The following is an 11900-nucleotide window of genomic DNA, read 5'->3' as shown; positions in this document are numbered from 1 at the left end:
ATTTATATTCGTATTAATATATTACTTCCCTATTGTTGCAATAACAAACAACAACAAGTTCAATGGCTTCAAACAATACAAATATACTGTGTTTGAGTTCTGAAAAGTCAGCAGTCAAAAATCAGCCCTATTGTGTTAAAACCAAGGTGTCAGCAGGTCAATGGCAGAATCCACTTCCTTGCTTTTTCCAACTGACAGAGACTATCTGCATTCCTTGGCACAGGGTCACCATATGTATCTTCAAAGTCATCTGTGTACCACCTTCATATCTTATTTTGAGTGTGACACTCCTGTTTCTCTACTGCCTTTGTGATTACATTACACCCCTGGACAATCCAGGATAATCTTCAATCTCAGCATCCTTAATCATATCCACAAAAATCCCTTCTGCCTTATAAAGCAAGGCAGAACATAGGTATCTTTAGAACATAGGTATCTTTGAGGAAGCCATTATTATTTTACCTACTCAGATAATAGTCCGTGAGATTTCTTTTTAAATGCTGACACTGTCTTCCCAGAATCCTCTCCTGAACGATCATATGGTGGTGGTGGTTTAGTCACTAAGTCGTGTCCAACTTTTGTGACCCCAATTACCATACATAGCCTGTCAGGCTCCTCTGTCCATGGGATTCTCCAGGCAAGAATACTGGAGTGGGTTGCCATTTCCTTCTCCAGGGGATCTTCCTGACCCAGGAATTGAACCTGGGTCTCCTGCATTGCACGCAGATTCTTTACAGACTGCGCTACAAGGGAAGATCCAAACTATCATATATATTGCTCACGATAACTATCGCTGTTAGCCTGAAAAATTGAAAGAAGATAACTTAAAATATTAAAACTCTATCATGTCTCCCACAAACAAAAATCTCTATGTGCTACTTTATACGTTATGCCAGAAAACATTTTAAACAAATAAGAGATGCTAGATATCCTTGACATGTGCATGTGTGTGTGTGTTTATAAATCTTTGACTATAACCTAGTAAGGAAGAATGGTTAAAGCTTGCAAATCATTAAATCATGACAATAAAAAATCATTATTTCGTCTGCATGTGGGTTATAAACAAGTAGTAACAGAAAAGTCATGCCTCTTGCATCTGGTCTGAATTAAAGCTCTTCTGAAGAAGGATGTGGAAGTCATTCAGGCTTGCACATTCTTTAATTTCTTTTATTAAGGCCTGCACAAAGTCAATGTAGCTAGAAGGCAATACACAGGCTTCCAGAAACTACAAAGTGTAACAGCTGGTTCCAATTACCCTCACTACAGTGTGACCATATGCACAAATGTTCAGCTTTCTGTTTAAGTTCATGAATTAAAAAAAAAAAAAAGAATGTCTTAAAAAATTTGAGAAATGCTGTGGTCTGTACATACATTTGTTTCTGCTAAGTTTTAACCTCTTAGTTATGGTCAAATGTATGGATAAAACCTTTCAAGTAAGACAAAGAGCCTCAGCTGGCAGAACAGAACTCTTTAACTTTGTTAATACAATGCAATTGTTTTTTAAAAGTTCACTTCCTAAAGCAAACATGTTTCAAGAAACATGGCCTCTTAAAATAATCATTTAACAACTAAATCAAGCAACACTATATTATGCATATAGGCAGTATGTAAATCAACTTTACTTGAATAAAATTTTTAATTAAAGTAAAAAGATAAAAAATAGAGTTTAAAATGTAATTTTTTTTTTTTTTTTTAAAAGCAGATAGGCAGTAAGTAACTTTTATGTCAGTTGAGTAAGACTAATGTGATTTGGCATTTCTGACTCCGGTGACCTTTATGAAATCATAGGTTTTCTTTTAAATACATCATATTGAACTAGAGATAAAAAAGACAGATGCTGAATTGACCTTTCTAATAGCGATTTCAGGTTGAAAATCACACCTTTTCATATTCTTTACTTGACATTCCAATCAGGTTTTTAATACTACAGCTGTCTCAGTTAATTTAAATTCTTAACTCTTTACTTGAATCAATATGCTTAAGTTCCACTTACATTACCTGCAGGAATGAGTAAAATGTAGCTAGCTCTGTTAAAAAAGCCCTTCACTAGCATTGAAACTTATTATCTAATAGGTATCTTAATAAAATATGCCTTATTTTTCTTAAGTGGGAAAATAGCAACTGGTTCAGTTGTAGAATATGCATCAATTCTTTAAGTTAGTTGACAAAATGACAACAAAATGCGTTTTCTGATTAACTGCCATTACAGACTAGTAGAGGAGAAGTATGTGCTACATTGGGAAAAGAACGTCTCCCAAATTTAAAAAACAAAGCTATGAGAATAAAAACAGAGTATGTTTATATTGGTTAGGAATCCTACAATCCCCCTGTTTTATAAGTATTTACCATTTAAACAAATGTGTTTTTCTAAAACAAGTATGTTAAGTAGGTATCTGAGGGCATAAGTTTGTAGCTGCAATTATATTTTATAAAATAGTAATAGATGGATACTGCTTAAAGTGTCCCCAATGTTAATTATGATTTATTAGTTTGCACAGTCTGAAAAGGGAGAAATGTTAATAATCAGGCCTTCTTTTCAGACATATTTTAGTTACTATTAATTTGGAGGCCAAGAAGTGAAAACAAATTACTGGAAGGCAAATGGATTCCCATTTGTATGGTTTGGGCTTTTTCCATTTACACAGCTTCAATCAGCAAACAGAACATATTAACATGCTTAATTTGTATGAAACTTTGTTAAAGTGGATAAAGTCTATTTATCAAAAGTCCCACTATCTATGTTTTCTTAGAACATTTCACTGACCTTTCACTGTTGAGAGAAAATAAAATTTGTTGTTCAAATGGCACTAACTTATTCTAGGAATTCTAAAGCATTTCAACCATCTAGTTGCAATATGTTGTAGAATTCAGACGGAACATACTTCTCCAAATTATATAATATTTAGAGTACTAACTCATTTTGAAGTATTAGATAATGCTATTCACAAGGCTGGAAATGTTTTCTACATATTTCTATGATACATATAATTTTTTGTTTAATTTTCACAACTAAAGGACAATGTTACTTAAAATAAATTTCACATTGTAGGTTATTAACTGTCACTTAATCTCTTTGAACTTTAAGCTGTTCTAAGTCTAAACAGTAACTACAATGGTAACAATAACCCTGTGTACGAGACAGCAAAAGAGACACTGATGTATAGATCAGTCTTATGGACTCTGCGGGAGAGGGAGAGGCTGGGGAGATTTGGGAGAATGGCATTGAAACATGTATAATATCATGTATGAAACGAGTCGCCAGTCCAGATTCGATGCACGATACTGGATGCTTGGGGCTGGTGCACTGGGACGACCCAGAGGGATGGAATGGGGAGGCAGGAGGGAGGAGGGTTCAGGATGGGGAACACATGTATACCTGTGGCGGATTCATTTTGAAATTTGGCAAAACTAATACAATATTGTAAAGTTTAAAAATAAAATAAAATTAAAAAAAAATAAAAAGAAATAAAAATAAAAAATAAACAGTAACTACGATTCCTCCAACTATGTGATTCTATTATCTGTAAAACTCAACATAACTCTGAAAACTGAAAAGTCTCTTCAATCATCAACTGAATCTTTCATCATGTAATAGAAGTGTGAACATTAATGATCTATTTAAAATTCTTTGTCAGAAATATTTCAGGCTGACAGAAAAACACCCAGTATTTCATTTTGGTATATTTCAGTAATAGATGATGACTAAACTTCAACTCATGTGTCAACCACAATATTTAATATTCTTCTGGGAAGATTATTTCAAATTATAAATCAAGATCCAAATAAACAACAGTGCTTCACTTGAAAATCATAAATAATTGCCAAATACCAATGAATGGCTTATTATACAGATGTCAAATACTGATAGATGGAGAGACTTGCACATTTGTTATTGCTGTTTTCGAATCTGTTCATGCTTAGAAGTCTCTCAATGTGATCAATAAGCATCTTAATAGGGTAGCCAAGATCTTCAGGAAAAATACTATTTTTCTTTTTTACCATCACTACTTTCTTCTACATTCCTTGGGATAAAGTTTTCTATTTCTCATTTGTGGTATGCTTCAAATAGAAAGTTAAGCTACTTACATCCTAAAAAGAGAAAAGAAAAACTGGCTGGAATAGCTGTTTTAAGTTTGGGGTGCATGGGAGAATGGCATTGCCTGCACTTTGTCCATTCCCCTGATCATTAAGGCAAGGCCCCATTTAAATTGACTAGAACATTTTCAGTTGCTCCACAACTCTGTACTATCACTGCATTTCAGTTTTGTTCAGTTCAGTCGCTCAGTCGTGTCTCTTTGCAACCCCCATGAATCGCAGCACGCCAGGCCTCCCTGTCCATCACCAACTCCCGGAGTTCACTCAGACTCACGTCCATCGAGTCAGTGATGCCATCCAGCCATCTCATCCTCTGTCATCCCCTTCTCCTCCTGCCCCCAATCCCTCCCAGCATCAGAGTCTTTTCCACTGAGTCAACTCTTCGCATGAGGTGGCCAAAGGACTGGAGTTTCAGCTTTTGCATCATTCCTTCCAAAGAAATCCCAGGGCTGATCTTCAGAATGGACTGGTTGGATCTCCTTGCAGTCCAAGGGACTCTCAAGAGTCTTCTCCAACACCACAGTTCAAAAGCATCAATTCTTTGGCGCTCAGCCTTCTTCACAGTCCAACTCTCACATCCATACATGACCACAGGAAAAACCATAGCCTTGACTAGACAGACTTTTGTTGGCAAAGTAATGTCTCTGCTTTTGAATATGCTATTTAGGTTGGTCATAACTTTCCTTCCAAGGAGTAAGCGTCTTTTAATTTCATGGCTGTGTGGATCACAGCAAATTGTGGGAAATTCTCGGTGAAAGTGTTAGTTGTTCAGTCATGTCTGACTCTTTGCAAACCTGTGGACCTGCACGGCTCCTCTGTCTTTGGAATTCTCCAGGGAAGAATACTGGAATGGGTCACCATTCCCTTTTCCAGGGGATCTTCCCAACCCAGGGATCAAGCCCAGGTCTCCTGCATTGCAAGCAGATTCTTTACTGTCTGAGCTACCAGATGACAGCTTACAGTGAAAAGTGTCAGATTCATGATCTCTGAAGAGGAAGAATTAGCTTCGGGACTAGGGACCAGGCTTGATCACTCAAGAGTTTTTGTCTAGCAGAGTTTTATTAAAGTACGAAAGGGGACAGAGAAATCTTCTGACATAGACTTCAGAAGGGGGACGAAGAGAGCCCTGTCACTAGTTTTATAAGGAAGCTATATACATAACTTTTTCAATTACTATAGTAAATCAAAAGAATGTCTCAAGTTGTTAAGGTCTTACCAGGTCTTACCACTCCCACTATTTGCCTTTTAAAATAATGGGATTAGAACTAACAATAGAAGGATCTTACCTGACCCTCTCCCATTATATTCATTTTAAAATGACAGGATTAGTCAGAAAGTTCTCAAGGAGAAACAGGTCCTCAAGCTGGACACATTGTTGTTATATAATCATTGCTACAGGGTTTAAGGGAAAACATATCCTTGAGCAAGATGAGTAGTTTCCTTGTGCAATCTGGGCTGAAAGAAAAAAACGTTTCTTCTTTTCTCCTCCTGGAGAACTCCAGACCACTAGGAAAACCTGCCTAGGTATTGACTCTCTCACAGCGAAGCCTGGAACATTCTTAAAGTGATTGGAATACCAGACCGCCTTACCTATCTCCTGAGAAACCTGTATGCAGGACAAGAAGCAATCATTAAACCGGACATGGAACAATAGACCGGTTCAAAATTGGGAAAGGAGTAAGTCAAGGCTGTATATTCTCATCCTTCTTATTTAACTTTTATACAGACTACATCACGTGAAATGCTGGGCTAGGTGAATCACAAGCTGAAATCAAGATGGCCAGGAGAAATATTAACAATCTCAGATATGCAGATAATACCACCCTTATGACAGAAAGTGAAGAGGAAGTAAAGAGACACCTAATGAAGGTGAAAGAGAAGAGTGAAAAAGCTGGCTTAAAACTCAGCATTCAAAAAACTAAGATCATGACATCCAGTCCCATCACTTCATGGCAAATAGATGTAGAAAAAGTGCAAACAGAGATTTTATTTTCTTGGGCTCCAAAATCACTGCAGATGGTGACTGCAGCCATGAAAATAAAAGACACTTGCTCCTTGGAAGAAAAGCTATGACAAAACTAGCATCATATTATAAGGCAGAGATATCACTTTGCTGATAAAAGTCCATATAGTCAAAGCAATGATTTTTCCAGTAGTCATGTGCAGATTTGAGAGCTGGACCATAAAGAAGGCTGAAGGCCAAAGAATTGATGCTTTTGAACTGTGATGCTGGAGAAGACTCTTGAGAGCCCCTTGGACTGCAAGGAGATCAAACCAGTTGAGATCTTCCAACTTTAAGTATTCATTGGAAGGACTGATGCTAAAGCTGAAGCTACAATACTTTGGCCACCTAATGAAAACAACCAGCTTATTGGAAAAGACCTTGATGCCTGGAATGTGGGAGACCCGGGTTTGATCTCTGGGTTGGGAAGATCCCCTGGAGGAGGAAATGGCAACCCACTCCAGTACTCTTGCCTGGAGAATCCCATGGAGGGAGGAGCCTGGAAGGCTACAGTCCATGGGGTCGCAAAGAGTAGGACACGACTGAGCAACTTCACTTTCACTTTGATGCTGGGAAAGATTGAAAGCAAAAGGAGAAGGGGGTGGCAGAGAATGAGATGGTTGGATGGCATCACCAACTCAATAGACATGAGTTTGAGCAAACACTGGGAGATAGTGAAGTATAGGGAAGCCTGGTGAGCTGCCATCCATGGGGTCACAGTCAGATACAACTTAGTATCTGGGTGCACACTAACGAAATGGACCAGAATTTAGGTCAATAAATTATTTATTCAAGACGAGATGATTTGGGATGGTGGAAGAAATATAGCTAGTCAGGCTTCACAGTGAGATTCTCAGCGTTATTACTGGCAGTCTGTGAGCTTTCTTAGAAAGCAAGAGGAAGGACAGTCTGGTGCTTGTTTGAACTTCCACAGGGAAATTTTTTTCCCAGTCTACCTCCAAAAGTATGTATCTGAGTCTATTTTGTGCTGTATTCACAGTCCTGTTTTCCTTTTCACATTGGGAAATACACATTCTCTGCAGACTGCTTATTGGAGGAAAGAGGCCTTTGGGGTGTACCTAAAATGATTATGTATATAGAGAGGAAATACGGAGGTTTGAAAGTACAGAGGAAGAAATTAGAATAGATTCTCATACTAATATTTAGTATTAACAATCCCCAGTATACAAAAGTTGACTGTGATATTATTAGGCTTCTACAACAGTTGGTTTTCTGCAACTCTGAGCTCTATTAAGTATTTGGGAGCAGAATCAATAACTACATTTAAAATTTTCCCTACTGCAAAAAAAAAAAAAACAAAAAACTTTATCATTCTAGGAAGTTTCTTTCCTCAGGTCAATTCCCTGCAAAAAAATATCCACAGCAGCATAACTTTCAAAGGAATTTTTCCTCAGAAGAAAAAATTCATTAATAGAAATTAATTTGCCCTGAGTCAATCCCAGGATAAACTGTTACTTTTCAGTATATAAAAACGTGCTTTAACTCGACCTAGGAATTTGAGGGTTGGCAGGATCTCTTCTTAACCAAGGCCCTGCAGGCCTGGGGTTATCTCGGTAATTAAGATACTTCTGAGGAAAAAGAAGAGAAGTGATAATTAAGTTTCTATTGAGAGTAACAGCAGAATTAAAAGCACTTTAGCTGACATAAGCCACAGCAAACTTGATACAAGAGTTTTCCTCCAAAGACAAATCTGCGACCCAGTCTCTTAAAATGGGTTAGACAGGTAGATTACAGGTACACCTGTTCATTTGAAGAGACTGTTCTTTTCTGTTCATTCCAGTGAAACAGTATTGAGATGGGAAAGTGCAAATGCAATCTGTTCAACATCTGTGCTTAAGAACTGTTGATTTTATAAATAGAGATAATTCCTTTCACCTGGACTCAGTAGCCAGAGTCAAAAAGCTTGATTCAGTAACTAAGCAATGGCTTAAAATAAATATCTGTGATCTTTGCTTTCTCCTTTTAAAATATATTCCTATTTTTTTTCCTTCTTCCTCCTCTTAGTCCTCCTTCTTCTTCCTGCACTGCTGTGGTTACCCCTTGCCCCTCCCTTCCCCTGTCCCTCCAAGGATGTCAAAGGAGAAATAGATCTGAGGGAAATTAGACAATAGCATCATTTCCAGTAGTCATGTATGGATGGAGAGTTGGACAAGAAAAAAAGGTCAAAGCATTGATGCTTTTGCACTGTAGTGTTGCAGAACACTCATGAGAATCCCTTGGACTGCAAGGAGATCCAACCAGTCCACCCTAAAGGAGATCAACCTCGAATATTCACTGGAAGGACTGCTGCTGAAGCTGAAACTCCAATATTTTGGCCACGTGATGCAAAGAGCTGACTCATTAGAAAAGACCCTGATGTGGGAAAGATTGAAGGCAGGAGGAAAAGGGGGCAACAGAGGACAAGATGGTTGGATGACATCTCTGATTCAATGGACACAAGTTTGAGCAAGCTCTGGGAGATGGTGAAGGACAGGGAAAGTTGGCATGCTGCAGTCTCAAAGAGTCAGACATGACTGAGCGACTGAACAACAACAATCATCATTTCTCGTTTCTGTGGTCCCAAGCGTTCCTTGGCTAATGGCAGTTTAACTCTAATCTTTACCATCATATTCTTATGCCCACTGTGTGTTATTCTGCTATTTGTCTTACAAGGGTAACAATAAGTACTCATCCTAAATCCAGGATGATGTCATCTTGAAATCCTTAACTTAAATGGGATCTGCAAAGATCCTATTTCCAAATAAGGTCACGTTCACAGATACTGGGGTGTTAGGACTTGGACATATTTTCTTTCCCATGTCAGTGGGGAGACACACAATTCAACACAAAACAGAGTAACAACAAAATACTAAAAGATAAAGCTTTTCTAAATGCTATATGCTATATTGCTAGTTTTTATTTCTCCCTGTGAGAGTTCTCATATCTCAAACATCAGTAGCTACATTAAACAGAACCTGCTCGAGAAAAGCACTTTGTATACACTTCACTGGCAGGTTCAAGGAGGAAAAAACATGGACAGAGCAGAGAAACAAAACCCCCAAAGCTTAGATGTTCTTCTTATCCATTGATACAGAAAATATACACTGATACATTCTTAGCAATCTCAGAAATCAAATATACATGGGTACATTTTCAGAAATAAACACTGATTGATGGATATTTATACTTTATATATTCCCACATTAATCTGCAAAGAATTTGAAAGATCTTACAAAAATAAAGTCACACAATAAGCTCAGGGGAAGAAAATTAAAATAAAAATCAGAACATGGGATGTTTGAATATAATTAGAAAATCAATAAAGGGGAAAAATAGTGTGCTGATGATACATGTGTTTGGTCTTATTTATGACCATAAATACCATATGCTTAGATTTGAATACTGAATTAGCACTCGGGTTTCTATCAGTGAAAAGAGAGAAGCAGCATAATTGATTATCAAACTTCTCAATATAGAGAAGAAAATACTATTTTCTCCTATCATATAGTTTTATGTGATTAAGTAGAATATAGAGAGGCACAGAATAAATTTTTCAGACTTTTTTTCCATAGAAAAAGAAAAATAATTTATTACAAAAGATGGCAGAAATAAGAAATTCATCCTGGAAATGCATTTTGGTATAATCTGTTGGGATGGATCTTCCCTATGAACTTGCCCTCATATTGACTGTCCCCTCCTTCCAGAGTCTCATTGTCTTATTAACAGTTCTCAAACACTTCTCTGATTCCCAAGTTGTAAGGAGACAGGAGCCATCTTCACATCCACAGGTTCCAGGGAGAAAGTGATGTATTTCTCAGAACCGCACTCTTTTTTTTTTTTTTTTTTAATCTCAGAGGAGTACATAAACATTTCATGGAGTCAGAACAGTTTAGGCTGAATAGGCACATAACTCAAAAGTACAAAAAGTGGCAGGAAAAAAAATACCACATTGTAGAATAATGTTCAAAGGTGGCGTAATCATTTAAGGCAGCTGGTAGCCAAAAAGGTGAGTCAAAGAAGGTGGTCTGGCTATGGAGACAATTTTGCACCTAGAGGAATTTTCTTTATCACCTCAATCACTGGGCACTGGAGAGAATATCTTGTGTCTGAAGGCCAACGATGCTTGTGGTACCAGATAGTTTCATTGTTCAACTGTGGTCCAAAGAGAGGCTTGAGTAGGGCCAGAACTGAAATCAGTCAAAAGAGATAACAGCAAACCAGTCACCAATACTGTAAAACTAATGATCTGATGGGGATCTTTAGGAATGAACCAGGAAGGTTCAGAACATACTCCTCTCAGTGACAGTTCCATGAGGCCCTGATTTCACCAGGAGAGGCCAGCCTCTGTCCCACTGCCTTGCTCTGGTGAATTTTTCAAAAATCTAAAAGTGAAAACAGTTATAGTAATAACATGTCAGGCGTTTCCAACCTACGTTTATAAAGGCAAAGGGGCAGTGTTAAAATCCAATTAAGAGAAGAAAGTGACTCTAAACAGAACTAAGGTAATGTTGTCAGGCTTAATCCAATTTGATTGAATCATCTAGAGGAGAATGTGACTTTGTATCTTTCCAACTCCTTCATAAACAGGCTTCTTATCTTTTTGGCCTTTGGAAGGTATTGTCTTGAGACACTAGTACTCTCCAATGAAGGCAGTAAGGTCTACTAGTGTATTAGCTTCTTTCTGCTGCTGTAACAAAGTACCACAAATTCAGATTTATTATTTAACAAATTTTTTAGGTGGTAGGTTGTAGTGGGTGTGGGTATCTCATTGTTTCAGAAGTCAGGTGGGCTAGGCTAAGACCTCTGCTTAGTCTTACAAGGTAGAGATCTAGGGGTCAGCAGGGCTATGGCCCCTCCTGGGGGCTCTGGGTGAGAATCCATTTCCTGGTTTTTTCAGGGAAGCAGCACAATTCAGTTTCATGCAGCTGTGGGGTTACCTGTCACTGTGGTTTGTTCTCTACTTCTGGAAGCCACTGCCTGTTCCTTGACTCAGGCCTTTTTCGTTTTTAAGAATGGTCCTTCTCTGCCTCTATTCTCTGTCTTGTCTGCTTATAAAGGCACATGCGACTACATCGGCCACAACTGATTGCCCAGGATAATCTTCTTAAAGCCAGCTGGTTAGCAACTTTAATTCCATATGCAAAGTCCCCTTGATCACATAAGGAAACATTCACAGGTATTGCACAAGGGGATGAAGACCACAGGGACCAAAATTCTGCCTACCACACTAATCTTATATACTTGGCTTAATGATAGAGCTTATGCTCTAGGAATCAGGTGTGTAGAAGATGAACTTGTAAACTTTCATGGAAAACTGAAAAATTTAAGCTGGTCTCCTTCAAAAGTCTGTGACAAACAGAATAGCAAAAAGCAAAGCCAAAATTTCTCTTTTAAGACTTTATCTTTCTTCCTCTTTTTTTCCTTTCTTTCTTCCCACCCCCCCGCCCCTTTTTTTTTTTGGTCTAAAGCAACATGTGACTCATCACTTGAGTTCCTTAAATTTTACTCAGTGGAACATGACTAATACGAGTTTAGCTTGGAAATTTTTTAATGTCATGTTACTAGTCAACCATAATAACCCTAAGAAAGCACTAATGATGCTTTTTAAAATAGTCAATTTGAGAAACATGGATTTCCACACTCCCATCAAACTGAATTAGCTACAATATGACTGATAATCTGCTCTTTATAAGTTTGAGATCAATTGAACTTTGGTAAATAGTTGTTAAAAGTTGATATGTAAACTTCAGAATAATCAACATTTAATCAGTATTAAGCTAATGTTTTTGAGAGCATCCATTAT

At 37.7% G+C, this 11900-nt stretch overlaps 1 long non-coding RNA gene across 1 annotated transcript in view; it reads right to left on the bottom strand.

The window, feature by feature from the left end:
- Positions 1 to 8980: 8980 nt before the first annotated feature.
- Positions 8981 to 11900, bottom strand: part of LOC123329977 — a 59232-nt gene continuing 56312 nt past the window's right edge. Inside the window, exon 3 of the long non-coding RNA XR_006545627.1 lies at positions 8981 to 10284. This is a non-coding gene — a long non-coding RNA (uncharacterized LOC123329977). The remainder of the gene's footprint in view (positions 10285 to 11900) is intronic.

This window comes from Bubalus bubalis, chromosome 17, assembly GCF_019923935.1.
Source record: "Bubalus bubalis isolate 160015118507 breed Murrah chromosome 17, NDDB_SH_1, whole genome shotgun sequence".
In the NCBI taxonomy this organism is placed as follows: Eukaryota; Metazoa; Chordata; class Mammalia; order Artiodactyla; family Bovidae; genus Bubalus; species Bubalus bubalis.
This window is presented reverse-complemented; position numbering and strand designations above follow the sequence as displayed.